This window comes from Prionailurus bengalensis, chromosome B3 (genome assembly GCF_016509475.1).
Source record: "Prionailurus bengalensis isolate Pbe53 chromosome B3, Fcat_Pben_1.1_paternal_pri, whole genome shotgun sequence".
Taxonomy (NCBI): domain Eukaryota; kingdom Metazoa; phylum Chordata; class Mammalia; order Carnivora; family Felidae; genus Prionailurus; species Prionailurus bengalensis.
In genome coordinates, this window is record NC_057355.1 from 116,584,384 (window position 1) to 116,611,626 (window position 27,243).

Here is a 27,243-nt window from a genome sequence, read left to right on the forward strand (position 1 = left end):
AACACCTTCATTTCCGGATTTTACCCTCCAAAACTGTGAGATAATAAATTTATATTGTTTTAAGCCACCCAGTTTGTGGTACTTAGGAAACTAATGTATCTTCCTAGTGGACTGATCCTTTATCATTGTGTAATATTCCTCTTTGTCTCTAGTAATAATCCTTTGCTTTGAAATCTACTTTATCAGATATGAATATGCCACTCCTGGTTTTTTAGATCAATGTTTGCATCGTAAATCTTTTTCAATCATTTTTTTCAACCTACCTATTTCATTGAATTTGAAGTGAATTTCTTGTACACAGCATATTTTTAAGTGATGTTTATTTATCCATCCCACTTATCTTTGCCTTTTAACTGGTGTATTTAGACCACACTCAAGGTGATGTTGTTAATGCTTAAGTCTGCAATTTTATTATTTGTTTTTGTTTCCACTAGTTCTCATTCCTTTGTTTCTTTTTCTTGCCTTTCTGTGGGTTATTTGAACATTTTTTTTAGGATCTTATCTTATTTGTAGTGTGTCTGAGTGTGTCTCTTTGTATACTTTTCATAGTGGTTGCTCTAAATATTACAATATAAATATATGACTTATTATGTTCTACTGGCATCAACATTTGAGCATTTATAGTGAAGTTTAGTAACCTTACTTCTATTTAGGTCCCTTTGCCTTCTCCAGTTTCAAATATCATTGTGTTGAGTATCAGGTGGTGTTACAGTTTTTGTTTCAGTCATCAAATATGACTTCTAGAACTCAGGAGGAGAAGGACAGTCTACTGTATGTACCCATATTTCTAATCTTCCCATTGTTCTTCCTTCCTGATGATCCAAGATTCCTTCTTTTATCATATCTTGTCTCTTTGAAGACGTTCCTTTAGCTAATAAGGGTAGGTCTGCTAGAGACCAATTCTTGGCATTTTCTTTCCTTCAAAAGTGTCTTTATTTCCTCTTCATTCCTGAAGGATAGTTTCACAGGAAAGAGAATTCATGGTTGACAGTTCTGTTCTTTCACCACTTGAAAAATGCACCACTTCCTTCTGGGCCTGCATATTTTTTATGAGACATCTTCTGTCATTGGAATTAGTGTTCTTTATAGGGAATGCATCATCTGGAAGCTGCCTTGGCCCTTCTGGCCAACCTGGTAGTTCTCAAGCCTCAGCAAGTACCCGCAGCCTGGGTGATTAAATCTTTCTTCGTATATCTATAGATCAGGCATTCTTTTCGAAAACAAAGCCCATCTACACATCACCGAATTCTCTTGCACAAACCTCCCTCCCCTCTGGGCACCAAGGAACTAGACCCCCTTGCACAACCTCCAAGCTGAGATAACATCTGTAGCTGGCACCATCAAGTCTCCATGCAATCAAAAAATGCTATGGATTGGGGCACCTGGGTGGCTCATTCAGTTAAGCATCCAACTCTTGATTTTGGCTCAAGTCATGATCTCATGGTCGTAAGCCTGCTTAAGGTTCTCTCTCTCTCTCTCTCTCTCTCTCTCTCTCTCTCTCCCCCCACCTCCCTCACTCTCTCTAATAATAAATAATAAATAAATAATAAATAATAAATAAAAAGAGTAATGTTACAGATCAATGCACTCTCTTTACTGATTAACTGCCCTAAACTCCTTTAAAAACCCCTGCACCAGGCAGAAACCTTAAAGCTGGCCTTTGGACAAGATTCTGCCTTTTCCCCAGATTGCCAGACGCCTGAAAAAAGCTCATACTCTTTTTCAAACAAAACTCTTGAGTATTGGCTTTTTGAGTAATGGGCAGTCAAACTTGGGTTTTGGTAACAATTTCTATTTTCAAGATTTTTTTTCTTTTTCTGAAGTTTCCATAAGTTTAATTATGCTGTGTGTTGGCGTAGACCTCTTCGGATTTGTTCTGTTTGGGATTTGTTCATCTTGAATATATAGGTTTGTGTCTTTTGCCAAATGTGGGACGTTTTCAGCTATTATTTCTTTGAATACTCTCTCGGTCTCACTCTCTTTTTCTGGGACTCTGATACGAATGTTTGCATTGTCTCACAGGTCCCTGATCCCCTGAAGCTCTATTCTTCTTTTTCCCTCAGCCTATCTTACCTCTTGTTCATACTGGGTAAGTTCTATCGATTTGTGCTAAAGTTCACTGCGTCTATCCCCGGTCATCTTCATTCTACTATTTAACCCAGCAATATAAAAGAAATTTTTAATTGTATTTTTCAGTTCTATAATTTTGATGTTTCTTTTTTATATAACTTCTGTTTCTTTGCTCACATTTTCTGTTTTTTTCTTGTTTGAAAAGAATGTGTAATGATTGTTAAAGCACTTTACAATGGCCTCTTTAAAAATCCTTGTCAGATAATTCCAACATCTGATTCATTTCCATATTGGTATTAGCTGATCGTTTTTTCTCATTGAAGTTGTGATTTTCTTGGTTCTTGGTATGATGAGTGATTTTCAATTATACCCTGGACATTTTGCCCATTATGTTAAAAACAACAACAACAACAAACCAACTCTGGTCCCTATTTAAACACTTGATTTTAACAGGCATTTACCTTGTTTAGGTTTAGCATGCAAGTTCTATCCAACTTTTGTGAGCTCTAGTTTCAGTGACAGTTTAATTTTCAGGGCCTTTGTGGTATTATTTTGGTCTACTTGCTTTTTATCAGGTGACACTGGGATTCCCACTTGTTCCTGCTGTTGCTGCCTAAGAAAACAGAAGGATTTGTGCAGACTGGGCCATCTAGTGTCCTCCAGCAAGGAGAAGGGAGCCTTAGTTCTACAGGGACAAAGAAGCTTCCTGGCTGGGCAGCCTGTTGTGGTGGGGTCCCTCTTGCTGATCACCTGTCCTCCCACTCCAGTGTCTCTGAATGGAGAAGGGAAATCTCAGGCCCATGAAGACAAAAAGATGTGCCATGCCTTGCTACTGTTGTGATAGCACCTCTCCTGTTCATGTTATGTGGCCTCTCTAGTGTCTCTGACTAGGAGAGGGCAGTCTCAGGCCCACAAGGACAAAGCAGACTTTCCTGCTTGGGATGCAAATTGTTGATGGGGGCCAGCGGTGCAGTGCTGCTCAGCTGTCCCAGTATCTCTTGATGGGGGAAGTGAATCTCAGGCCCAGAAAAGTGCTATCCCTAACCACTAATCATTAGCAGGGCTCCTTGCCAGCGATGCCAGGCTCGCTGGGTGGTGTTTTCCTGTTTGATACTGGTGGGGAGACGGCAGGGGGAAGGGGAATGGGAAGTGGTGAATGAACCAACCTGGGCTACTTGCTGTTGCTAAGATGGGTGTTCGGAAACACTGGGTCCGAGGTGCCGTTGGGTGAGGTGTTTGTAAAATACGCTGCTGCTGGGTATTGAGATTCCAAACCAGTTTGCCATCTTTTTACAACCTTTTATTAGAGTTCTCCTTTGGCTACCTTTTGTGTTACTTCCAGGGTCTATAGGTGTATTTAGTGGGAAGGAGCAGAGAGAAACAAATCTCTTTCACCATCTTATGTGAACTGGAAATTATTTACTTATTCAGTTCTCTTACCATTTGTAGACTATTCAGGTTTTCTATTCATTCGAAAATCAGCTTTGGTAAGTTAAGTTTTCTAGGACTTTATTAATTTCATCTAAGTTTTCAAATATGCTGTCAAAAAGCTTTCATTTTATTATCTTTAAATCTCTATAGTTATAGTTTTATTATTTTTTTTTAAATTTCTTATTGTGTTTATTTATTCTCTTTTGTTCCCCCCCTGGTAATCTTTGCTAAAGAATTACCTATTTTTTTTAAGATTTTATTTTTAAGTAATCTCCAAAACCCAACGTGGGGCTTGAACTCACAGCCCTAAAATCAAGAGTCACATGCTCTATCAACTGAGCCAAGAGTTATCTATTTTATAAGCCCTTTTTTTTTAAATGTTTATTTACTTAATTTTTTAATGTTAATTTATTTTTGAGAGAGAGAGCATGAGCAGTGGAGGGGCAGAGAGAAAGGGAGACACAGAATTTGAAGCAGGCTCAGAGCCTGATGTGGGGCTCGTACTCACAAACCATGAGATCATGACCCAAGCCCAAGTCAGTAGCTTAACCGACTGAGTCACCCAGGCGCCCCTATTTATTTCTGAGAGAGAGAGACAGTGCAAATTGGGGAAGGGCAGAGAAAAAGGGAGACACAGAATCTGAAGCAGGCTCCAGGCTCTGAGCTGTCAGCACAGAGCCCAACGCCAGGCTCGAATCTACCAACCATGAGATCATGACCTGAGCTGAAGTCAGAAGCTTAAACAACGGAGCCACTCAGGTGCCCCATAAGTCTTTTTGAATTGCTAGTTTATACCTTGGATGAGTCTTTCAACTTTATGTTAATTTATTAATCTCCTCCACTCTGCTTTTCTTTGGGTTTGTTCTCAATTCTTTTCCAAATTTCTTAAATTGGAGACTTAGCTTATTAATTTTCAGCCTTTCTTCTTTTCCAATATATGTATCGTTTAAGACTATAAATATCCCTATAAACCCAGCAGTACTTACACAGAAAGTTTTGATATATAACATGTGGTCTCCTATAGAGGAGGGATGCCAGCTTCACCCAAAGTTTTGATGTGGAGACTGATGACATCACACATACACTGAGAGTATGAAAAAGTTTATTCCTGACATAATAAGGTTTTCTGGGGAGTAAGGTAAGCTTGAAAGCAGCTCCAAAGATGGCTTGAGAGAGCAGGAAGGGGCAACTGGCTTGGGATTTTATGGTGGTTAAGGGGTGGGTTTGAGGTGAGAGTTCCCACAGGGTGACTAGAGCTTGTGTGGCTTGAATGTCTTACTAGTACCAGAGGAAGGAAGGAACATCCAAACTTTCTTATCTCCTTGCCCAGCAGTGAGACGAAGGTGAAGGAGTGGTGGAGCCTGAAAATTATCAGCAAACATCACCAATGGAGTCAGACTCTTTATGGCAAAGAATATTACCACTATAATTTATTTCTGAATATTGTTAGTGCCATCATGACTTCTTCTTTGACTGAGAGTTGTTTAGAAGTATGTGTGTATATTCTAAAGTATCTAACTACATGGTGTTTTCGCTGTATTTAAAAACTTCTAACTAGAGGTGCCTGAGTGGCTCAGTCGGTAAGCGGCCGACTTCGGCTCAGATCATAATCTAGTCATTTGTGGCTTTGAGCCCCACATCAGGCACCACGCTGACAGTGTGGAGCCTGCTTGGGATTCTCTCTCTTCCCCTCTCTCTGCCCCTCCCTGGCTTGTGCTGTCTCTCTCACTCTCTCTCAAAATAAATAAACTTTAAAAAATAAAAATAAAAATTTCTAACTAAACCGCATTGTGATTGGAGAATGTGGTAGTATGTTAATTTTGATATGTTTCACAAGAATTTTAAAGGAATTTTAATTCTCAAATTTAGAATGTAATGTTTGAGTTACTTTTCTCCGCTTGTTTTAAAAATTATCCTTTTCTTTGCTGTCTACGATTTCACCATGACTTGTCAAAGTTTTCTTTTATTTATTTTCTTTTATTTATTCTATTTGTGATACATGAAGGCTTTGTGTGTGTTTCTCATAAAATGTGGAAAATTCTCTGTCACTATCTCTTTGAAGATTGCCTCTTCCTCCTTTTCTGTTATTTCTGTTTTAGACTTTGAATAGATACTTCTTGGAACTTGGTGCTCTAGCCTCCTTATCTAATATTTCTTTCATTTTTCCATTTTCTGGATAATTTGAATTCTGGGTAATTTCTTCCAATGTACCTTTCAGTACACCAATTTTCTCTAAACTGTTCTAACGTGCTCCACTGAGTTTTATCAGTCTAATTATTTTATTTTTCATTTCTAGAAATTCTTGCTGGCTGTTTTCCAAATCTTAGTGGTCTCCCTTCAAATTTTTTATTGTTTGAGCACATTGTGAGCTTTTAAATTTTTCTTTAAATATATTAAGTATGTTTATTTTATAATCTATGCATGATAATTTGAATATGTTAAGTCTTTTGGGGCCTAATACAACTGTTGTTTCTTTGGCTGTCACTTATGGGACCTTATTTCTGCCCTATTATGTTTTTCCTAGAGCTGTTTATTTGTTCATTCGTTCATTCATGTATTCATTCGTTCATTCATTCATTCATTTTGGAATCTTTGGGAATGCTTTGGGATTTCGTTGAAGTTGCATTCCTGAAAAGATGATTTGCTTTTGCTTAAGGCCACTATATCAACCTGGATAAATTAAATTATCTACTGAAAGTTTTTAGAGATTTCTAGGAGTCACATAGATTGTATGCATTTGGCCTCAAACCTACTTTGGGCATGCCTGTTATTATAAATTCTCATGGGAGATTACCTACCTCTCCTTTGTTACAAGTTTGAGACAAGTAATTTTCACCCCTCTCCTCCTTTTTTTGTAGAAGGTTTGTTTCTCATTTTCCTTTTGGGTTCTAGCTTTATGAAGAGATCTCCTGTTAGACTTCTGAGGTCCGACTTCACTCCTGTTCCCTGGCATAACACAGGCACTGAAACCCCCAAAGATCAAAATCTCCAGGGATTAGGAGAAATCCCTTTAGGAGAAATCAGGGATTAGGAGAAATTTCCCATTAGGGAAAAAGCAGACCTGGGTGCTCTCTTTTACTTCTTGGGAGTTCCTCCTAGTATTACTTTTGGCCTCTGTGAATCCTTTCATTTGTCTCAACTCAGAAAATCTTTAAACAAATTTTTTAAAATAGACTTTTCTTTTTTTAAATTTTAGGTTCACGGCAAAATTGAGCATACAGTACAGAGAGTTCCCACATACCCTCTGCTTCCCTCCCGTGCCACAACCTCTCACTTCTCTGATGGATCTCACTAAAGTGGTTAATTTTTCAGTTTATTTAGCGTTTCCCTTGTTGTTGAGACAGAATGCAACTTCCAAGCTTCCTCACATGGGAGACCAGAAACCAGGGTTTTACTTTTCTTTTTTATGGTTTCTCAGTGGTCTCCCCTCATCTACGGTCAACAATTTTTAAAAATATCTTATTTACAGTTTTAATTACTTCAGTCTAAAAGGGTTATTCCAGGTATCTAGTTGGCCAAAGTATCCAAAATGGAAATCCTTATTATTTTCTTTTGAATCAGAATTGTTAGCTTTCTAATTTGGCAATTTATATCGCAACTATCCACTTTATACTGCAACTATCACTTTGAGAGTTCTTGTTTCTCCTCACGCTGACCTAGGCATACCTTGAACATAGTCTGAACATCTTTACCTATATTACCTACTTCGCTGTGTCTCATCTTTATCTAAATGCCTATCGTTACTAACATTTTATTGATTTGTAAGAGTTTATTATTATAAACCTCGTTTGCCATATCTTATCTATTGTATCTTTTCCCCAGGTACTCAGTTTCCTGTGGTTTTTTTTTTTTTTTACCTTAAATTTGATGTATTTCCTATTCCTAAGTTCCAACTCAAAAATTCTAATTCACCAGGTTTGAAGTAAGCTCTAAGAATATGTATCTTTTTTTTTTTTAATTTTTTTTTTTTACGTTTATTTATTTTTGAGACAGAGAGAGACAGAGCATGAACAGGGGAGGGTCAGAGAGAGAGGGAGACACAGAATCTGAAACAGGCTCCAGGCTCCGAGCTGTCAGCACAGAGCCCGATGCGGGGCTCGAACTCACGACTGCGAGATCATGACCTGAGCCGAAGTCGGTCGCCCAACCGACTGAGCCACCCAGGCGCCCCTAAGAATATGTATTTTAAAGAAATACTCAGCTGTTACTGTGAACCATATCCTGCAAAAATACTAATAGATACTATTAGTTTCATAGATCATTAGATAAATCAAAAAAAAAAAGGTACCGTGACTCCAAGTCTGCTATTCTTCACACTATACCAGTTACACCTTTCTGACCCCATTTTGGTTCTTGCTTCCTTCTTTCTCCAACCAATTTTCACAAGACACTACCCATTACTACAAACATGAAAATCCTGTGGCAGATAAGAGAAGTATAAGCTGCTTTTCTAGTAGACATGAAGTCATTAAAACTGCAGACCTTGGGGCGCCTGGGTGGCTTAGTCGGTTGAGCATCCGACTTCGGCTCAGGTCATGATCTTGCAGTTCATGAGTTCGAGCCCCACATCGGGCTCTGTGCTGACAGCTCGGAGCCTGGAGCCTGCTTCGGATTCTGTGTCTCCCTCTCTCTGCCCCTTCCCCACTCATGCTTTGTCTCTATCTCTCAAAAATGAATAAACATTAAAAAAAATTATAAAAAAAAAAAAAAAGACTGCAGACCTTAACACCAGACAGATCTGGGTTCAAGTCCTGGCTCACAGGATTATTTTTCAGCTGCTGTGTGATCTTAGCCATGATTACATGAGGTTACTTAATCTCTTTATGCCTCAGTTGTCTCATTGGTAACATGTAAATAATCAAGACACTTAAACTCACAGTCAGAATAGCGATTAATGGAATAGTATTTGAAAAGCAGAGGCTTCGAAGCATAGTAAGTGACCGATCACAAATAGTAGCACTTCTGTGTTACTATTTTTTTGCTGAGCTTATGAGAATTTGCTCTAATTTTTGTACCAAGGTCAGGGCTACAGTTCTGCCTCAGATGCAGGTAATAAAGAAATATATTATCTGGAAAGAATTAAAAACCAACTGAGTAAAAGTCTGCCTGCTTTTTAAAAAAATTAATTATTTCTTTTTTTTTTTTTTAATTTTAGAAAGAGAACACACGAGTAGGGAAGAGGGGCAGAGGGGGAGAGAGAGAGAATCTTAAGCAGGCGCCAAGAGTCCAAGAGTTGGACAGTCAACTGACTGAGCCACCCAGGCGTCCCAAAGTCTGCCAGCTTTTTATCGTTACTATATAAATCTGGAATTCTAAACAAAGTACTATTCCCCGAATATTTTTTTGTTGTTGTTGGACTAGGTTCTAAATAATTGCCATGGCTACTGTTAAGTTTTTATTATACGTGACCTTCAAGGTAGCAATTTTGTTGCTTATTCTTCAGTAAACATTGCATTCTACATGGAGGTTAACGATGAGAGCTCTGGCCCTTGCCATTCAGACTAGCTTCATTCATTCATTCATTCATTCATTCATTCATTCATTTACATCCAAGTTAGTTAGCATATAGTGCAACAATGATTTCAGGAGATTGCTTAATGCCCCTTACCCATTTAAACATCCCCTCTCCCACAACCCTGTTTATTCTCTATATTTAAGAGTCTTTTATGTTTTGTCCCCCTCCCTGTTTTTATATTGTTTTTGCTTCTCTTCCCTTATGTTCATCTGTTTTGTATCTTAAAGTCTTCATATGAGTGAAGTCATATGATATTTGTCTTTCTCTGACTAATTTCGCTTAGCCTAATGCCCTCTAGTTCCATCCACGTAGTTGTAAATTGCAAGATTTCATTCTTTTTGATTGCTGAGTAATACTCCATTGTGTGTGTGTGTGTGTGTGTGTGTGTGTGTGTATACACCACATATTCTTTATCCATTCATCCACTGATGGACATTCGGGCTCTTTCCATACTTTGGCTATTGTTGGTAGTGCTGCTATAAACATTGGGGTGCATGAGTCCCTTCAAAACAGCACACCTGTATCCCTTGCATCTGCTGGGTCGTAGGGTAGTTCTAGTTTTAATTTTTTGAGGAACCTCCATACTGTTTTCCAGAGTGGCTGCACAAGTTTGCATTCCCACCAGCAGTGCAAAAGAGATCCTCTTTCTCCGCATTCTCACCAACATCTGTTGTTGCCTGAATTGTTAATGTTAGCCATTTTGACAGGTGTGAGGTGGTATCTCATTGTGGTTTTGATTTGTATTTCCCTGATGATGAGTGATGTTGAGCATTTTTTTTATGTGTCGGCTGGTCATCTGGATGTCTTCTTTGGAGAAGTGTCTATTCATGTCTTTTGCCCATTTCTTTACAAGATCATTTGTTTTTGAGTTTGATAAGTTCTTTATAGATTTTGGATACTAACCCTTTATCTGGTATGTCATTTGCAAATATCTTTTCCCATTCCATTGGTTGCCTTTTAGTTTTGCTGATTGTTTCCTTTGCTGTGCAGAAGCTTTTTATTTTGATGAGGTCCCAATAGCTCATTTTTGCTTTTGTTTCCCTTGCCTCTGGAGACGTGTTGAGTAAGATGTTGCTGCGGCTGAGGCCAAAGAGGTTTTCGCCTGCTTTCTCCTCGAGGATTTCGATGGCTTCCTGTCTTACATTTAGGTCTTTCATCTATTTTGAGTTTGTTTTTGTGGATGGTGTAAGAAAGTGGTCAAATTTCATTTTTCTGCATGTTGCTGTCCAGTTTTCCCAGCACCATTTGCTGAAGAGACTGTCTGTATTCCATTGGATATTCTTTCCTGCTTTGTCAAAGATTAGTTGGCCATACGTTTGTGGGTCTATTTCTAGGATCTCTATTCTGTTCCACTGATCTGAGTGTCTGTTTTTGTGCCATCCATGCATTCATTTTGAGAGTAAGTTTGTAAGGGTTCATAATCATTCAAACTAACTTTGGGTGTAGTTTGTTTCTCCAATTCATATGATACCACACATTCTGGTGTTCAAACAAAAAATTCAAATAATGATAGCACAGTGATTGTAAAGACAAAGATACATTACTTCAACTCTGTCATTGTATGTGATCGTGAGGTTTTTATTTGTACTTAAGGGGTGCTTGGGTGGCTCAGTCAGTTGAGTGTCAGACTTTGGCTCAGGTCATGATCTCGCGGTCTGTGAGTTCGAGCCCCGCATCGGGCTCCATGCTGACAGCTCAGAGCCTGGAGCCTGCTTCAGATTCTGTCTCCCTCTCTCTCTGCCCCTCCCCCGCTCATGCTCTGTCTCTCTGTCTCTCTCTGTCAAAAATAAATAAAAATTTATTTGTACTTAAAATTTTAGATTATAGAGATATTTAAAAGTTGCTAGAGGGGCGCCTGGGTGGCGCAGTCGGTTAAGCGTCCGACTTCAGCCAGGTCACGATCTTGCGGTCCGTGAGTTCGAGCCCCGCGTCAGGCTCTGGGCTGATGGCTCAGAGCCTGGAGCCTGTTTCCGATTCTGTGTCTCCCTCTCTCTCTGCCCCTTCCCCGTTCATGCTCTGTCTCTCTCTGTCCCAAAAATAAATAAACGTTGAAAAAAAAAAAAAATTTAAAAGTTGCTAGAATTGATCCTGAAGAAATAAAGACATGGCAGTTTGCCAATTTTTGAATTTTGTTGTGAAATTGGATTTTCATGAATCTCTGCTTATCCTTTTGTTTAAAACTTCTCTTGGGACGCCTGGATGGTTCTGGCGGTTGAGCGTCCAACTCTTGATTTCAGCTCAGGTCATGATCCCAGGGTTGCGGGATGTAGCCGTATGTCAGGCTCTGTGCTGGGCCTGGAGCCTGCTTAAGATTCTCTCTCTCCTTCTGCCCTCCTCCCCCACGCCCACTGGCTCTCTTTTTCAATTTAAAACTTCTCTTAGGGGCACCTGAGTGGCTCAGTCAGTTAAGCGTCTGACTCTGGCTCAGGTCATGATCTCATGGTTTGTGGGTTCAAGCCCCACACCAGGCTCTGTGCTGACAGCTCAGAGCCTGGAGCCTGCTTCGGATTCTGTGTCTCGCTCTCTCTCTCTGCCCCTCCCGCGTTCATGCTCTCGCGCTCTCTCTCTCTCTCAAAAATAAACATTAAAATTTTTAAAAATGATAAATAAAAATAAAAAATAAAAAAATTAAACTTATCTTACTAGTTTATCTTGCTTCATGTGAAAACTTTTGAAGTGAAAATTAATAAGAAATTAATAACAAGTCTTGCTATACTGTCCATTAAACAACAGTATGTGAAAATGCATTCTCATAAAGCCATTGACAAATCTGCAGAAGTCAAGGCCCAAACAGAAACTGTAATGTTGTTATTCTTTACTATGATAAACTAATATGAAGGCACAAGTTTTACTACACACACACACACACACACACACATATGTAACAAGTGTTAACCTATTCTTTCTCTCCTTTTTCTGCTCTCTATATATTTTACTTTTTGAAACTTTTTCAATTATATGATTACAAAGGGAAGTTCAATAAAAGAAAATTTCCACTTTTTTTCAAAGCTTTTGAAATGGAATTTTCACTTTTATTTATTTTTACTGACACGACATACTGTAAGGTTCAAAAAAAGAAATGTTCACTGTTTACATGTTTTCTGGCCATTATTATTATTTACTTCATCTCATGATTATCCCTAAAAATAACTTTGTCATCAAGAGGAAGAAATGTTAAAAAAAAGAATTAATCTACGCCAGCTGTCAAATACCCTAGATAGAACACTGGGTTTAATCCAAAAATAGGCGGAGTCTACTTCCAGAGCAGTCCAGTTACATTTTTCCCTGTCAAGCATCAGGGTTCCCACCTCACCTTCCTGTCTCTTTTCTGTTCATTCTTCTCTCTCTTCTCTTTCTCTTCATTGCCTCACCCAGCTCTGAAGTGCTGTTTTAATATGATGGACCCAGTGATAGTGGAACTGGCTCTGTGGTGAATTCATCAGAGAACAGGCTGCACAGGAAACTGAATGAAAGCCTGTGTATCACAAACCAGAAGACCAAGAAAGGTCAGAAAAGGATGCTTTATTAGGTAGCAGAGTACTGGGCTCAATTTCCTGTTGTGAGGACTCTGAATGGGGAGCATCTAGATGTCTCCACAAACTGTTTAAAGGAGCAGTCCTGTGATGGGGAAAGTGATGTGGTGGGGGAGGCCAATGATATGGGGAGGAAAAGAGAACCTAAACAAAAGGCACCACAAGAAAGAAATGCTTTTTCAAAACCACAATGATAAAATTCCTTTTTTTTTTTCCACCAATGCTTTCTTGTCCTGAGAGTTGGTGGGGGTGCCATATATCCAAACAATACCAAAATGACAGAAAAAATCAGTAGGTCTGGGTTAAAAATACTCATGGAAAATTCAAAAAAGAAATTTAAAAAGCAATAAATATGTAAATAAAACAATGAATGTTATAATGCTAATAAAATGAAATAGTCACCTCACTACAATTTAAGAAATATGAATAAATAGAGAATCAACTTGCCAAAGATTTAAAAAGTCACCAAGTGCTGGCATGGTAAGACAGAGAAATAGAAAGCTAATACATTATTTGTGGAGTATAAATTGGTGTCCTGGAGAATTTAGCAATATTTATCCTCAAAAATCTATATTCATTGTAACGTACCCCTTTAATTTGTACAGAGGAAATAACTATAAATTCTGATAATGATTTAACCCTACATAAATTAATTACACAATTATTATTTATAATATAGAAAATCTGGAAATACCTCAACTATCCAAAAATAGTGGTTGGTTAGATTATATCTTTTGACTGGAAATTTATCCAGTGACTAAAAATTATGTGCTATCAGATATCTAAGGACATGCAAAATATACTCTTAAGTAAAAAAAAAACAAATTACTAAACATTATTCCCTATGCTTAGAAATGTAACTGGAAAATATATATTGAAGTAGAAAAAAGAATCTTTATTCCCTTCTTTCACTTCACTCTCCCTACTTGCTCTTCCCTAATTCATCCCAATCCTGAGAGGGAGTTGCTAGCGTTTGGGCAAATTCCGGGATTCTGTTTGGTCCAGTTATTGACTGGGAGCCATTGTGTATTAAAAGGTCCTATGTGTAGCTCCCTCTCTCTTGCTTCCTACTGCCCCCATGTGGTAGGATTGGTAAATTGAACGAAGATCCACTTGGACTAACCAACTTGCAAGTTCACCTAGTGTCTCTTTATACTCATCATTGCTTAGCCTCCTGTACCTTGTGGTGATCTAGAGAATGGAAGATCGCAAGAAATGGAATCGGGTTTGGGAAGAAGTGGAAACTCTGCTAGGCTGATAGGGAATAGGTGCTACGGCTATCCTTCAGGGTACTCAACGTCCAGGCTGCCTGTGTAAACCACAAAGCAAGGGAGGGGATTAAAAGACACAATCGGTTATTCAAAGGCATAGGAAAAGAAAGCTCAAGGGGTAGAGGCCCCTTCTACCAAATCCTTTTGTAGCCAGACTTTGTCCAAATCACAGTAAGAAACGGTAGCAAACATCTGTTTTTATTTGTCCTGTTTTTCTTATTCTGATAAGAGCACCATCATTTCTTCCACCAAGGTTTTTAACCTGCATAAAGCTGAACCCTTTCCTGGCTTTGGGAGTTTTAACATGGCACTATCCTGGCTGAGAACAATGCATCTCTCTGTCCATGGTATTTTATTTGGAGATGAATAAGTGCACAAAAAGGGAAGATGTTTCCTCGGAACTAGATGACATGTTTGGAGCACTGAAATGAACTGCAACTCTAAAGCCTGGAAAATCTGTGTGAATAAAAGTGAAGAAGTCATCCAGGAGAAGGAGAGAACATTTGCTAAATGTGATGTCAGCAAATCAATACCTTGTACATAATAAGATATGCCATAATATTAATACCAACACAGCCAGTAGTAAAACACAAAATCTTAAGAGTATATTTAGCTTACATACCAAAATTTGATCACTGTCAGAAGAGTGGTCACAAATGAACTGAGGTTATCTTTTCCTTCTTGACTGTTTTTTGGGTTTTGTTTTGTTTTGTTTTGTTTTGTTGAGTGGGGACATACTTTTCCAAGGCACAAGTTGAGTGGCTAATAACAAGAGTGTAGGATCTGGTAAAATGTAGTAATTCAGTTACGACAGTAAAAATGCAGAAAGGGCAATGATGTGAACAGAGGAAAATTCTAGGGAGTATCAAGATACAAAAATTCAGAAGGCTAAATGTGTGTTCAAGTCTAAGAGGTCAACTTTGGGTTTGAAATGAGATACAAAGAGAAAGGTCAGAATCTGCCTATACTCTGGTTCCAAGGAAGAAGTAAAAACAAGGAAATGGACAAAGTAGCAAAGGGTCAAGGTAATTTCCTGGAATATAAAATACTGGAGGGGCATCTGGGTGGCTCAGTCTATTGAGTGTCTGACTCTTGATTTCGGCTTGGGTCATGATCTCACAGTTTGTGAGTTCAAGCCCCACACTGGGCTCCATGCTGACAGTGCAGAGCCTGCTTGGGATTCTCTGTCTCCCTCTTTCTGACCCTCCCCTGCTTGCTCTCTCTCTCTCTCTCTCTCAAAATAAACAAATAAACATTTACAAAATTTAAAAATTTAAAAGAAAGAAGAGAAAATATTGGAAATTCCACAAAATAAATGTTGGAGATTCCACATATGGGATGGAAGTCAGTGATAAGTCATTGTAGTTGAAAGGATCATAAATAAACACCAGCTCTCTAATGGTCTTTCTAGTGTACCTGTTTAAAAGTAACAGAATGGGGTGCCTGGTTGGCTCAGCTGGTTGAGTGTCTAGCTTTGGTCAGGTCATGATCTCATGGTTCATGAGTTCGAGCCCTGCATCAGGCTCACTGCTGTCAGCGTGGAGCCTGCTTGGGATTCTCTGTCCTCCTCTGTCTCTGTCCTCCCCTCGGCTCTTGCTCTCTGTCTCAAAAATAAAACAAACCAAAAAAAAAAAAAGTAACAGAATTAAAAAAAAAAGAATATAAATAAATAAATGTAACAGAATAAGCAAGCAAAAAAAAAAAAATTGGAAAATTCAACTCCATAATTGACAGTATGGTAAACTATATGTCCAGTTCCAAGCTCACACTGCAAAATAATTTAAACATCTGGATAGTTTTTTTAATCCTCCCAACTTTTTATATGCATATAGGTATCCTAACAAGAAAGTAAGGGAAATTATCCAAGACCAAAATGGAGTAAAAGGCAAAAAGATAAATACTGTAAGATAGGTGAAAAATCCCTGGACATTAGAGTAAGAAGACCTATCTTCTATCTAATCAGAGTTTCAAGATGGACTTGGTAAGACAACAGTCCTAAAGATGGAGGCTGGAAGTTTTCCAGACTGATGAAAGATAAGAACATTCAGATTAAGATTTCCAAACCCCAAGATGGATAAATTAGACTTCCACACCTAGACACATCACACTGCATTTACAGAAGAGCAAAGAAAAGAAGACTGTAAAAGAAGCTAGAAAGAAAGGCAGATGAGATACGAAGTAAAGGCAGTTTTTACAAACAGCTGAATTCTCAACAACAATGGTACTGGCCATAAGACAGCAGAATCACACCTTCAAAATCTGAGAAGAAAACATAGTATCGAATACCCAAGAAAGTAAATTCTCACTCAGGAGAAAAGGGATGAAGTGAGTCTTTTCAAACAAAAATAATTTGCTATTAAAGACTCAGTTGAAGGACTCTAAAGTCTTTATGTCACGCACAAAAAGAAACTGAATTTAGTAAGAAAATGCAATGCAGGAAAACAAAGTGGTAAATGTATGAATGAATCAAAATAAATACTGACTGCAGAAATGGTATTAAAATAGTATCTAATTTGGGAGAACCATTTTCAAAAAAATAATATCCTGGGAAATATATAAGTTCGGGAAATTAAAGTTTTCTTGTCCTTATATTATTTTAGAAAAGGCTAAAGATAATAACTTTGTATTTTGTTACAGACAGTAATGCTACTCTTCAGTATTTATGATTCTACTCTCCTTTGGGAAACGTTGGGGGCCTGTACCTCCTTGCCTACTGGAAGTTAGCATTGGCCATGAAACTAGCTTTGATCAATGAAATATGAACAGAAGTGTCACTTCCAAGAAGTATTTAAGAGTTGGTTTGAGTATCCATTCTCTCTTCCCTTTGCTGCTGTGACCAGTGACTAGTACTATTCCTGTTGAACCCTCCTCAACAGCCTGTAACCCACAGTGAGGATGAAATCTTGGTTCTTTCTGTAATTTTCAGATTGTTCATACAACAATATAAATTACTTTATCCCAACAGAAACAAGCATTGGTACTGAGAGCAGTGGGTGAAATGCATATGGAGGTAAGAACATGTAATGCCAAAATGTTTAGTAAAAAGTCATCTGCCCTATGTTGGGAGACATATCATGTACCTAATAAAGTTATGTGTGGCTCTAAGGGAAGAAGCTGGAAAACAACTTTACTAGTGAGTGTTGATAACTGTCTGCATTTGACCATTTCCTTAGTTCAGGAAAGAATTTGCATGTTTACAAACAGGAATCAAAGGGAGTAGAGAGAATATGGAAATTCAGGGACTTTCAGAAATGGAAAAGAAAACTTCCTCACCACCCCAAATGTCAAAGCTAAATGTAAAAAATATTTGAGCAACAAAGGCTAATTATAACTCAGCCTTGAGGCAAAAGTCAAAATAAAGGAGTGCTCATTGTAACTTTATGAAAACTACTGGATGGATGAAGAACTTCAAATTGGGAAAAAGCCAAATAAGGGTGTCGTATCCAGCAAATTGTTCATTTAGATAAAATAACTCAAAGTAAATAGCTAAAAGTATGTGTTCTTCCCAGTGACATCGAGTAGACTCAAGTTACCTGATATTAAAGGGAATAGGGATGTAGGGATATATGTGTTAGAGAAGAGAAATAGAACACTCTAAAAAAGCATATTTATTATAAAGAACTGCAGATATGGATACTGGTGCATACAGCTGATTGAAATCAAATAGAGAGCAAGTCTATTAAGTTTGGGGGAGTTTTACTGCCAGAGGAAGCAGGGCAACAAAAGGTGGAGAAAACTGCATGGCCCACAAGGAGGTTCTATTGCCCTCGTTTTCCGATGAGACCAAGAAGAATGATACAAAAGGAAGAACTTTCCAGAAGGTAGAGTCAGGGCCACAGCGAACAATGGAAAAAGAAGTCCTTTCACTCTCTAGGGTAGACTTAATCAGGAGATATTTCCCACCCCAAAGAGGGAGGGCCTTAACCATATGTGCCCACCAGAATTTCAAAACTGCTACGGACCAGTGATTGCTATGTTTCACGGAATTTTTCTTTTCCAAATGGGGGTACTTTTCTCTTTATGCTGTGCTTATTTCATCATTGTATACTGGGAGCATGTAACAAACCCAATTTTTCTTTTCAAATTAAAAAAAAAAGTTTATTTTTGAGACAGAGAGAGGCAGAGCATGAGCAGAGGAGGGGTAGAGAGAGAGGGAGACACAGAATCCGAAGCAGGCTCCAGGCTCTGAGCTGCCAGCACCGGGCCCAACGTGGGGCTCGAACTCACGAGCTGTGAGATCATGACCTGAGCCAAAGTCAGATGCTTAACCTACTGAGCCACCCAGGGGCCCCCCAATTTTTCTTTTTGGCTCAAAGGCCTTGCATCAAGAGCAAGTATATCAAGATCTGTTGTAGAGATTGCTATGTATCCATCCTACCCTACAATACAGAGGAAACCTGATCCTGAGCTAACCTTTCTCCTAGATGGGAATTTCGGGTGGCTCTCCTGTGACATGGGAGTAAGCTTAACCTACATTTGGTGAGCAAAAGGGCAAACTGTGGTAGACATTACATCTCTTCACCAGCATTTCAAGTTTTCCTTTCCTTCTACTCACACGAGAGGAGTGCATTTCCCTGCTCCCGCTAATTTGGGTGTGGTCCCGTGACTTGTGTCCAGTGAAATATGAGAAGTGATCCAAGGAGACGTATTTAAGCACCGCTACAAACTGTTCATTCTCTGATCCTCCTCCTACAACTGATGCTCCCAAATGGTCAATCTTCCATCAGCCTACGGGGCAGAGGGGGCATGGAAACCTTTACAGTTGTAAGCCACTAAGAACTTGGGGCGGTTTATTCCCAGTGCATAATACAGTCTATCCTAGTGGATACTGGTGTACAAGTTAAAATGTAAAGAGAAATAAAAGAATATAGAATATAACTCCAAACTGTTAGGGGAGAACAGGAATGGAAAATTAAAAATAAGTCAAGAAGTCTCAGAATAAAGAACAGTCCTCTACACTGAAGAAATAAAATCTTAGGAAAAGCTTGCTACATGGCCCTTCTCTTACTTCGCAATAGACCATGAGAAACTGTCAATAACAATCAATCAAGAAGAAAGTACATTAGAATAAAAAAAAGGAAAACAGAGAGAGAGCAACAGAGGGCAGCAAATAATATGGTAGAAATCAATTTAGATGTACAGTTGAACTTTAAACAACATGGGCCTGAACTGCATGTGTCCACTTATATTTCTTACAGTACAGTGCTGTAAATGTATTTTCTCTTCCTTATGATTTTAGTAACGTTTTATTCTTCAACTTACTTTATTGTAAGACTATAGTATGTAATATATATAACACACAAAATATGTATTAATTGACTGTTTGATGTTATCGGTAAGGCTTCCAATCAACAGTAGACTATTAGTAGTTAAATTCTGGAGGAGTCAAGGTTACATGTGGATTTTTGACCACGTGGGGGTCAGCACCCCCAACCCGTGTTGTTCAAGGGTCAACTGCATTAATCGTATCTTGGAAGGTTTCTGCATTAATAATCTCCAAATCTCAGTGACTTACGGAATCTGTTTCTTTTTCACACACATTGCATGCCAGTCTTTGGTTGGCCTTAGCTATTCAATCTGGAACCTAGACTGAAGGAATGGCTTCAGTCTGCCACAGGTATGGTGGCAGAAAACAACTCGTTAGAACAACAATGACTCAGTATATACAAGCTTCTACTGAGAAGTAGTACATTTATTTCTACTCACTTCTAATTAGTAAAAAACAAAAACAAAACAAAAACACAAAAGAAATCATTAAGGCCAAGCATCTTAATAGACTTAGATGTCAATGGGGTTATAATACTTTAGTAGGGACAGGCTAAGAAGAGACAGGGATTGTAAGGAGGGGCTGTTAGGAAGGGTCAGGGACAATTTTGATAATAATCTACTATACCAAATATAAAACTTATCCCAATAAATGGAAATTGTCTAGACTATCCAATTTGAAGTCAGTGATTATCACACTGGATTAAAAATAATCCAACCCTCTGCTCTTTCTAAGTGCCTCACAAAACACAAGGACAGAAAAAGTGTGAAAGTCAAAGCATGGGAAAAAGAGACTAGGAAAATATTAAAGAAACTTGGGGTAGCTATACTAATGCCATACAAAATAGACTTTAAAGCAAAAAGCATTTCTAGAGATAAAGATGATCACCACATAATGATAAAGGTCTCATCAGAAAAATGTAACAATTCTAAACTTTATGGCTTAATAACATAGTCTCAAAATATGTAGACAATTTCACTATCATAGAGGAGGATTTTAACTAATTTCTTATAATAAATTAAATAGAGCAAAAAATACGGATATAAAGAATCTGAGCAACACAATTAACAAGTTAAATGGAAAGCAGAGAGAGAGAGAGAGAGAGAGAGAGAGAGAGAGAGAAAATACTGCACTCAACAGCTGTAGAATATATTCTTTCCAAGCACAAAATATTCATGATCATGCATACAAATGTCAGTAAATTTTCAAAAATTAGTATCACACAGAACACTTACTTAACAACAATGAAATTAAGTCACAAACCAATAACAGATGAGTAAAACTATTCGCACGTGTTTAGAAATGTTAACATTCATTTGTGGGTCAAAAAATGTGGTAATAGAAATCAGAAAATTCTCAGAACCAAATAATGAAGAATGTCATATTCAATATTTGCGAGTAGTCAATATTTGCGAGATGCTGCTAAAGTCTTAGTTTGGGAAAAATGGATAATTGTATGTTCCTAAGGAAACACAAAAGGCTCAAAAGTAACGAACTAATAAGCATTCCAACCTTAGACATTATGGGAAAAATACAGAACTTTACAAGGCACAAAAGATATAATCAAGTTTTTTATTAAGAGAGAAATTACATAATTACATAAGAAATTTGGGGCCAAACACATGCCCCTGGATGCCTGTTTTAGACCAATCAGCATATCAACAGTATCTTTTAAGGTCCAAACTTATAACCGTGTAAGAGAAGAAAAAGGGAAAACCTGTAAGGAAGGAGGGGCAGCAGCAGAAGCGAACGGAAGCAAAGCAAGACTGTGGTTTCAGCTGGGTCTAGCCTCAGCCCCACATCTCCAGGAGCTCTGATGCACACAGCACACCACAGTCTTTCCCAACTTAGCAGGGGAGTGAGGTTTCTGTATCTCCATAACAGGCATTAGGCAGTCACTGTTTGCAGGCTGTAACTGGGATAAGTAATGCATAACTTCCAGACACCTCCTGGTGATGTTGTTCCAATCTACCAAAGGCAAGCCTCTTGAAAATGTTGCAAGTGCATTAGTAGCGTCGCGTGGAGCAGCTGGAGGAGAATGCGTACACCAAGCCAACGAAAGCAAACTCAGGACGTCTGGACACAGCACCAACACTGTCTGCTGTGCTCCACCCCTTGAACCACTCAGGTCCACTTGCTTTACACATTAGGTTCACTCCATTCTTTGGCAACTTCTCCAGGATTCTGGTTGATTACAATTTCTATGAAAACTTAAAAGAGAAGTTAGTGGGATAAACTATAGCCTCCCCAGCTGCCGTCAGTCCTGAGGTCAGAACTGACAAGGATGATTTCCTTTCTTTACTAGCCAGTCTACATTCCCCTCACCCTGTGCTTGCATTTCTGCTGGTCTAGGTGGCTTCCTGTGTGGTACTGTTACCTGAGGGGTCTGAGACTTTGGTTACCATGCTGTTGTCTGGCCACAGTTAAGCTCTGCTTGCCAATTTACAAGGTCTGGATTACCAAGAGATACCCCAGTGGCTCACATGAGTGCTACATAGAAATCTTCCCTGCTACCAGTATGTAGCAGTAACCTTGCCTTCCCATGAATATCAAATTCAATTACCCCTTCAAGTATGGTAACTCTTTTCTCCTCTTGCTGGTCTACTGGCACAATGAGCATAAAATGACCAGTGGCAGCCAACACCTTAAGTTTAGTGGAACTATTAATGTTTCCCTTATTGGAAGTGTTCCCTTTCTAGAAACCAGGACCTCTAGTTCTTCAACTGAAGAGCCCTAAAGTTTCAGAAACTGGAAGCAAAAGTTTCCCAAGTGGGTTGCTGGAACAGAGCCATCCTTCCCAGTCCTTGGTTCCCAGCAGTAACACAGAACCATACAGCCATCACTGATTTAAGGGGAAAATGGCAAACCTTTTCTTTAAAGTGCCAGTCGGTACATATTTTAGACTTTGTGGACCATACAGTCTCTGACATGACTACTTAACTCTGCCGACGTAGCCTAACAGAAGCCACAGACAATATATAAATGATGAGTGTGGTTGTGTTCCAATGACATCATGTTTGTAAAACAGTAGCAAGCCCGATTTGGCCTCTGAACCAGTTCGCCAACCTCTGCTTTAATACATACATATACTGTATCCTGAAGGAATACCTTTGTAAGACATCACCTTCAAACTGTTACTTCGGCTGTGTTTCTTTGAGGCCATTCCATTGGTTTTTCAGGCTAGCAGCTTAGCAATGATGTGGGATGTAGTGGGATCAGTGAATCACAGAGACATGTACCCACTGCAGAACCGCATTTTTTTCATAAATCGAGCCCTTTGATCTGAAGTGCCAGTATGTGGGAGATCCCATGTCAGTAAATCAGATACTCTGTGAGTCCTTGAATAGAGGCGCTGACCAAGTTGGTAACAGGCAGGAAACGTAAACGCACACTTAGAAAACATGTCAATCTTAGTCAAAATGAATTGCTGCCCTCTCCAGGGTGGAAAGGGTCTCACGTAATCACTAAGTGACTCCTCAAAGATTCGCACACTAGAAGGGTCCGGCATCCGTCTCCGTGGTTGACAGGGAGGGTGGGAGCAGTAGCAAGGTCAGCTTTGATGAGGGACGCCATGCTTCTGTGCCCAGGCGGAGCCTTCATCTGTCCGCCATGGCTACTCCATTCATGAATCCATCACATCGGCACTGTGGTGGCCCAAGACCAGGGCAGACTGATATCTGCACTGCAATCTGGGTAGATGGCAGCTGTTCAGTGATCTGTTTGCAATGATCTCCTGCCCCTTTACTATCCTCTTTCCAGGCAAGAATCAGAGCAACCTCGTATGCAGGGAATAATCGGTCAGGACCTAGACACCAAGTGGTCTAGGTTTAGATGCCAGTCAGTCAGATTACTGTCAGCTGCTTTATTGTTTGTTTTCTTAAGCAGCCTCACTGAGATGTAATTCACATCCATAAAAGTCACTCATTTTCAACGTATAATTAAATTTATTATATTTCCAGTTGCAAAACCATCATCACAACCTCATTTTAGAACATTTTCATTACCCTAAAAAAAACCCTCATGGTCCATTTATACCCATTCTCCAATTATCATTCCTAGCACTAGAGAGCCACCAATTTATTTTCTCTCTCTTTAGATTTGCCTTTTTTGGATATTTAACATAAATGGATTCATACAATATGTGTTCTTTTGTGACCGGCTTTTTTCACTGAGTATGATTTTGTAGCTCATCCACGTTGTAGTATGCATCAGTACGTCATTCCTTTTTATTGCCAAATTATATTCCATCGTATGACTCTACCATATTTTGTTTATCCATTTACCAGTTGAGGGATATTTAGATTCCTTCCACTCTTCAGCTACTGTGAGAAATGCTGCTATGAATATTCACGTTCAAGTCTTTGTATCAAGGTTATATGTTTTCATTTCTACTGATGATCTTAAGGAAACTGGATTCAGGCACCTTGAGGAAGGAAAGCCTCCAGTCCTATGTGAAGTTAGGCTTAGGTTTGTCCCCTGCTGCTGAGCTGAAGAGGCCGTATCCCCAAGTCCCAGTTATTTCATTTTTAGGCAACTAAGGAACACTCCCAGGATCACCATCATCAGTCAAGGCAGGGCATCTACAAACAGCCTACATACTTCCTTAATGGTGACACCTTCCTTTTTACAATCAGGAACAAGACATTTCTATATAACATTGCGCTGGAGGTTCTAGCCAGTTAAAGGCAAGAAAAAGAGTTAAAAATTACAAGAACTGGAAAGGAAGAATCAGGAGTGTTATTCAGAGATGCGGGGAAAAATCAAAATAATTTACAGATAAATAACTGGAATGAGAGGTGACTGTATTTGGAATCAAAACCAAAACATACAACTCAAGTTCTTTTATATATGCCATCAAAACCCAGCTTTTAAAAGATAAAGCCTAATTTAGAGAGAAGATTACATCTACAATAGTATATAAAAATGAGGTAGCTAGGAATAAATCTAACCAAAAAGTTGTGTGCCCTTCCAGAGGAAAACTGTACTACCTTCTTGAAGGACATTGAAAAAGGCTTCACCCGGTAGGAAGATGTGCTATGTTTATGTGTGTATATATATATATGTATGTATATATATATATATATATATATATATATATACACACCCAATATTGCAAACAAGTCAGTTTTCAAATTGACTTATAGATTCAATTCAATCTAGTTTTGGTTTTTGTTTATTTTGTTTTCTTGGTTGGTGGCTCAATAAACTGTTTCTAAAATTCCTATGAAAAAACAAAGGGCCAAGAATAGTTAGGACATTCATGAAGAAAAAGAATAAAGTAGGAATCTTGTATTAAATATCAAGGCTTATAACTAAGCTATATTCATGAGCCCAAATGGTACCTGTACAGAAACAGACAAAAACAGACTGACAAATGGGAACAGAGAACTTAGAAACAGACCACATATATATGCAAGCTTGATTTATGTCAGAAGTGATAAAAATGGATCAGTGGGTTAAGAGCCTTTTGATAAATGGTGCTGAAAAAACTGTTCATCCAAATAGTTAGATATGGAGCCTGGCTGGCGCAGTCTGTATAGCATGCAATTTTTTTTAATGTTTATTTATTTTTGAGAGAGAGACAGAGACAGAGAGCAAGCAGGGGAGGGGCAGAGAGAGAGGGAGACACAGAATCCGAAGCAGGCTCCAGGCTCTGAGCTATCAGCACATAGCCTGATGCGGGGCTTGAACCCACGAACCGTGAGATCATGACCTTAGCTGAAGTCGGATGCTTAACTGGCTGAGCCACCCAGGCGCCCCTGTATAGCATTCAACTCTTAATCTTGAGGCTGTGAGTTCGAGCTCGACATTGGGTATAGAGATTACTTAAAAATAAAATACATTTTTTAAAAAACCAAATAGATATGAAATTGGAAATCAATTTGTCTTCATCAGCCACAGCTAAAACTGTGGATATTGTATGATGCAGAAATTCCACTCCTAGGTACACCTGCTGAAAAGATTTGCACATTTTCACCAGAGTTTATGTAGAAGAATGTTCACAGCATTTTATACATAAGGAAAAGATAAGGGGGAAAATCCAAATGTCCACTAAGAAGAGAATCCACAAGTCACTTGTAATATATTCACACTATAGACATACACTAGAGAAAATTAATGCATGCAGCTCTATGAATCAAAACTTCTAAACATTAACCAGAAAAAGTACCCAAATAGTTTATACAACATGATTTCATCTATATTGAGTTAATAAACACATAAAACAATATATACTTTAGGAAAACTTACATCTGTGCTTAAAATATAAAAATAAGGGGAGTGATAAATCATCAAATATCTCAAATGCCGTGATGAGTGGAGGTAGGGGACTGGTTTATGCAGGGTAAGTCATGAAATCAGGTAAAGCACTTCAAATACAGTGGTGCTATTCTGTTTCTTGGTTGGGTGGTAGGTCTAGAACTTTTTTAAATTGTTGCCTCTATACTTTAAACATATTAACATTCCTTCACATGCATTAAATTCAATATTTAATAAAATTGTTGCATACACATTATAGGGTCAGGATGGACCCCAATTCAAATCTGATTGAAACGTGGACACAGACACCAAGAAGGTATGAAAAGATTTATTAATCATATAATAAGGCTTTCTGGGGAGAACAGGGTGGTTCCCAAGCAGGCCCAAAAATGGCTTGAGAGAGCAGGAAAAGATCGGTGTAAGGCTTTTATGGTGACTAGGAAAGGTGACTAGAACAAGGGTTCCCATGCCTGCTGTGACGTTCCACAGGCACAAAGGAAAGATCACTTTGGCTTTCTTATCGGTTTGTCCATGTGTGGGACAGGTGGTGAAGAAGGAGAGGGGAGGTTTAAAAGATGTCAGTTAAACATTAAAAAATGGAGTTACACTCTTTATAACAAAAATATTTTAAACAAAACTGTAACCAAAGGAAACAAAAGGGATATTTGCAACTGTAACAAAGGAAACAAAAGGGATATTTGCCATTTTGGAAGTAATAGATCTGTGTTGGAAGGAATATTACCTCTCCCAGAAACCACTTCTCCCATTCTTCTCCCAGGAATATCCCACTAGAGGAATAACTATGGTCAAACAAACTTTGTAGAAAATTTAAATTCTTGGGGCGCCTGGGTGGCGCAGTCGGTTGAGCGTCCGACTTCAGCCAGGTCACGATCTCACGGTCCGTGAGTTCGAGCCCCGCGTCGGGCTCTGGGCTGATGGCTCGGAGCCTGGAGCCTGTTTCTGATTCTGTGTCTCCCTCTCTCTCTGCCCCTCCCCCGTTCATGCTCTGTCTCTCTCTCTCCCAAAAATAAATAAAAAAAAAAAAAGAAAATTTAAATTCTTTACTATTCCACAGAAGAAACTCAGTAGCAAGAGGAATTATTATAACATAAACTTAGATATCAAGTCTTGTGGAGTGAAAAGAATGAGAATTGCTCACGATGTTTAAAAGTTCTTGAGATTATGCAGTATTATAAGTATCAGCTGGGCCTCTCTGGTACCTGAGCTGAGCCCAAAAGGAATCATTTGCTTTACCACCATGGTAGTGAAGAAATTCTGCAACTCTTAACCCGCTAATTGCAAAGGAGTACCAAGCCTGAAGCCTTCTCCCCAAGTAAAGTATTTCCTTCCTACTGAAAAGATATAGACAATGAATTATAAGTACGTCAATTTTTGAGACACCTACTGGGTACAGCTGCAGACATAAAGATGAAAAAGAAGTAATCTATGCTCTTTAGGGGCTCACAGTTTCTTGTATTACTTTTGTACCCTAAGGTGTGAAAATGTAGACTTACAGAAAACCTACGGCCAGATTGATGGCTCAAATGATAAAATAATTCATCAGATTGCTTTCAACGTACTTCAATACTAAGGAATACACGAGAACCATTACAAATTATATCTACTGCATGAAGAATGCTCGCAGAAGGAAATATACATGCTTAAGAAAATTCTTAATAAACAGGTTGGGAGTGAATGATAAGACCCTGAGAACACAGGTCAGTGGAGCTAAAGGTGAAGGAACAGATAGCTAAATTTCTCTGCATTTATAACCATGAAAAATGTGGGATGGGCAGAGAACAAGAGGAGAGTAAATTTAAACAGGAAATGTTTGAGAAGCTTTCAGGAACAGAATTGTATACCCTGAAATTGTAAGCTGTGGGCACAAATGAAATGCAA

At 38.7% G+C, this 27,243-nt stretch overlaps 1 long non-coding RNA gene across 5 annotated transcripts in view; it reads right to left on the minus strand.

The window, feature by feature from the left end:
* Positions 1 to 27,243, minus strand: part of LOC122469263 — a 55,746-nt gene that overhangs the window by 17,941 nt on the left and 10,562 nt on the right. Inside the window, exon 3 of one of the 5 annotated variants that reach the window (XR_006293422.1) lies at positions 12,330 to 12,491. The exons of 3 other annotated variants lie outside the window; for them this stretch is intronic. This is a non-coding gene — a long non-coding RNA (uncharacterized LOC122469263). Of the gene's footprint in view, positions 1 to 12,329; positions 12,492 to 20,644; positions 21,297 to 27,243 lie in introns of those variants that run through there. One more of the 5 variants, XR_006293423.1, reaches the window with a different exon arrangement.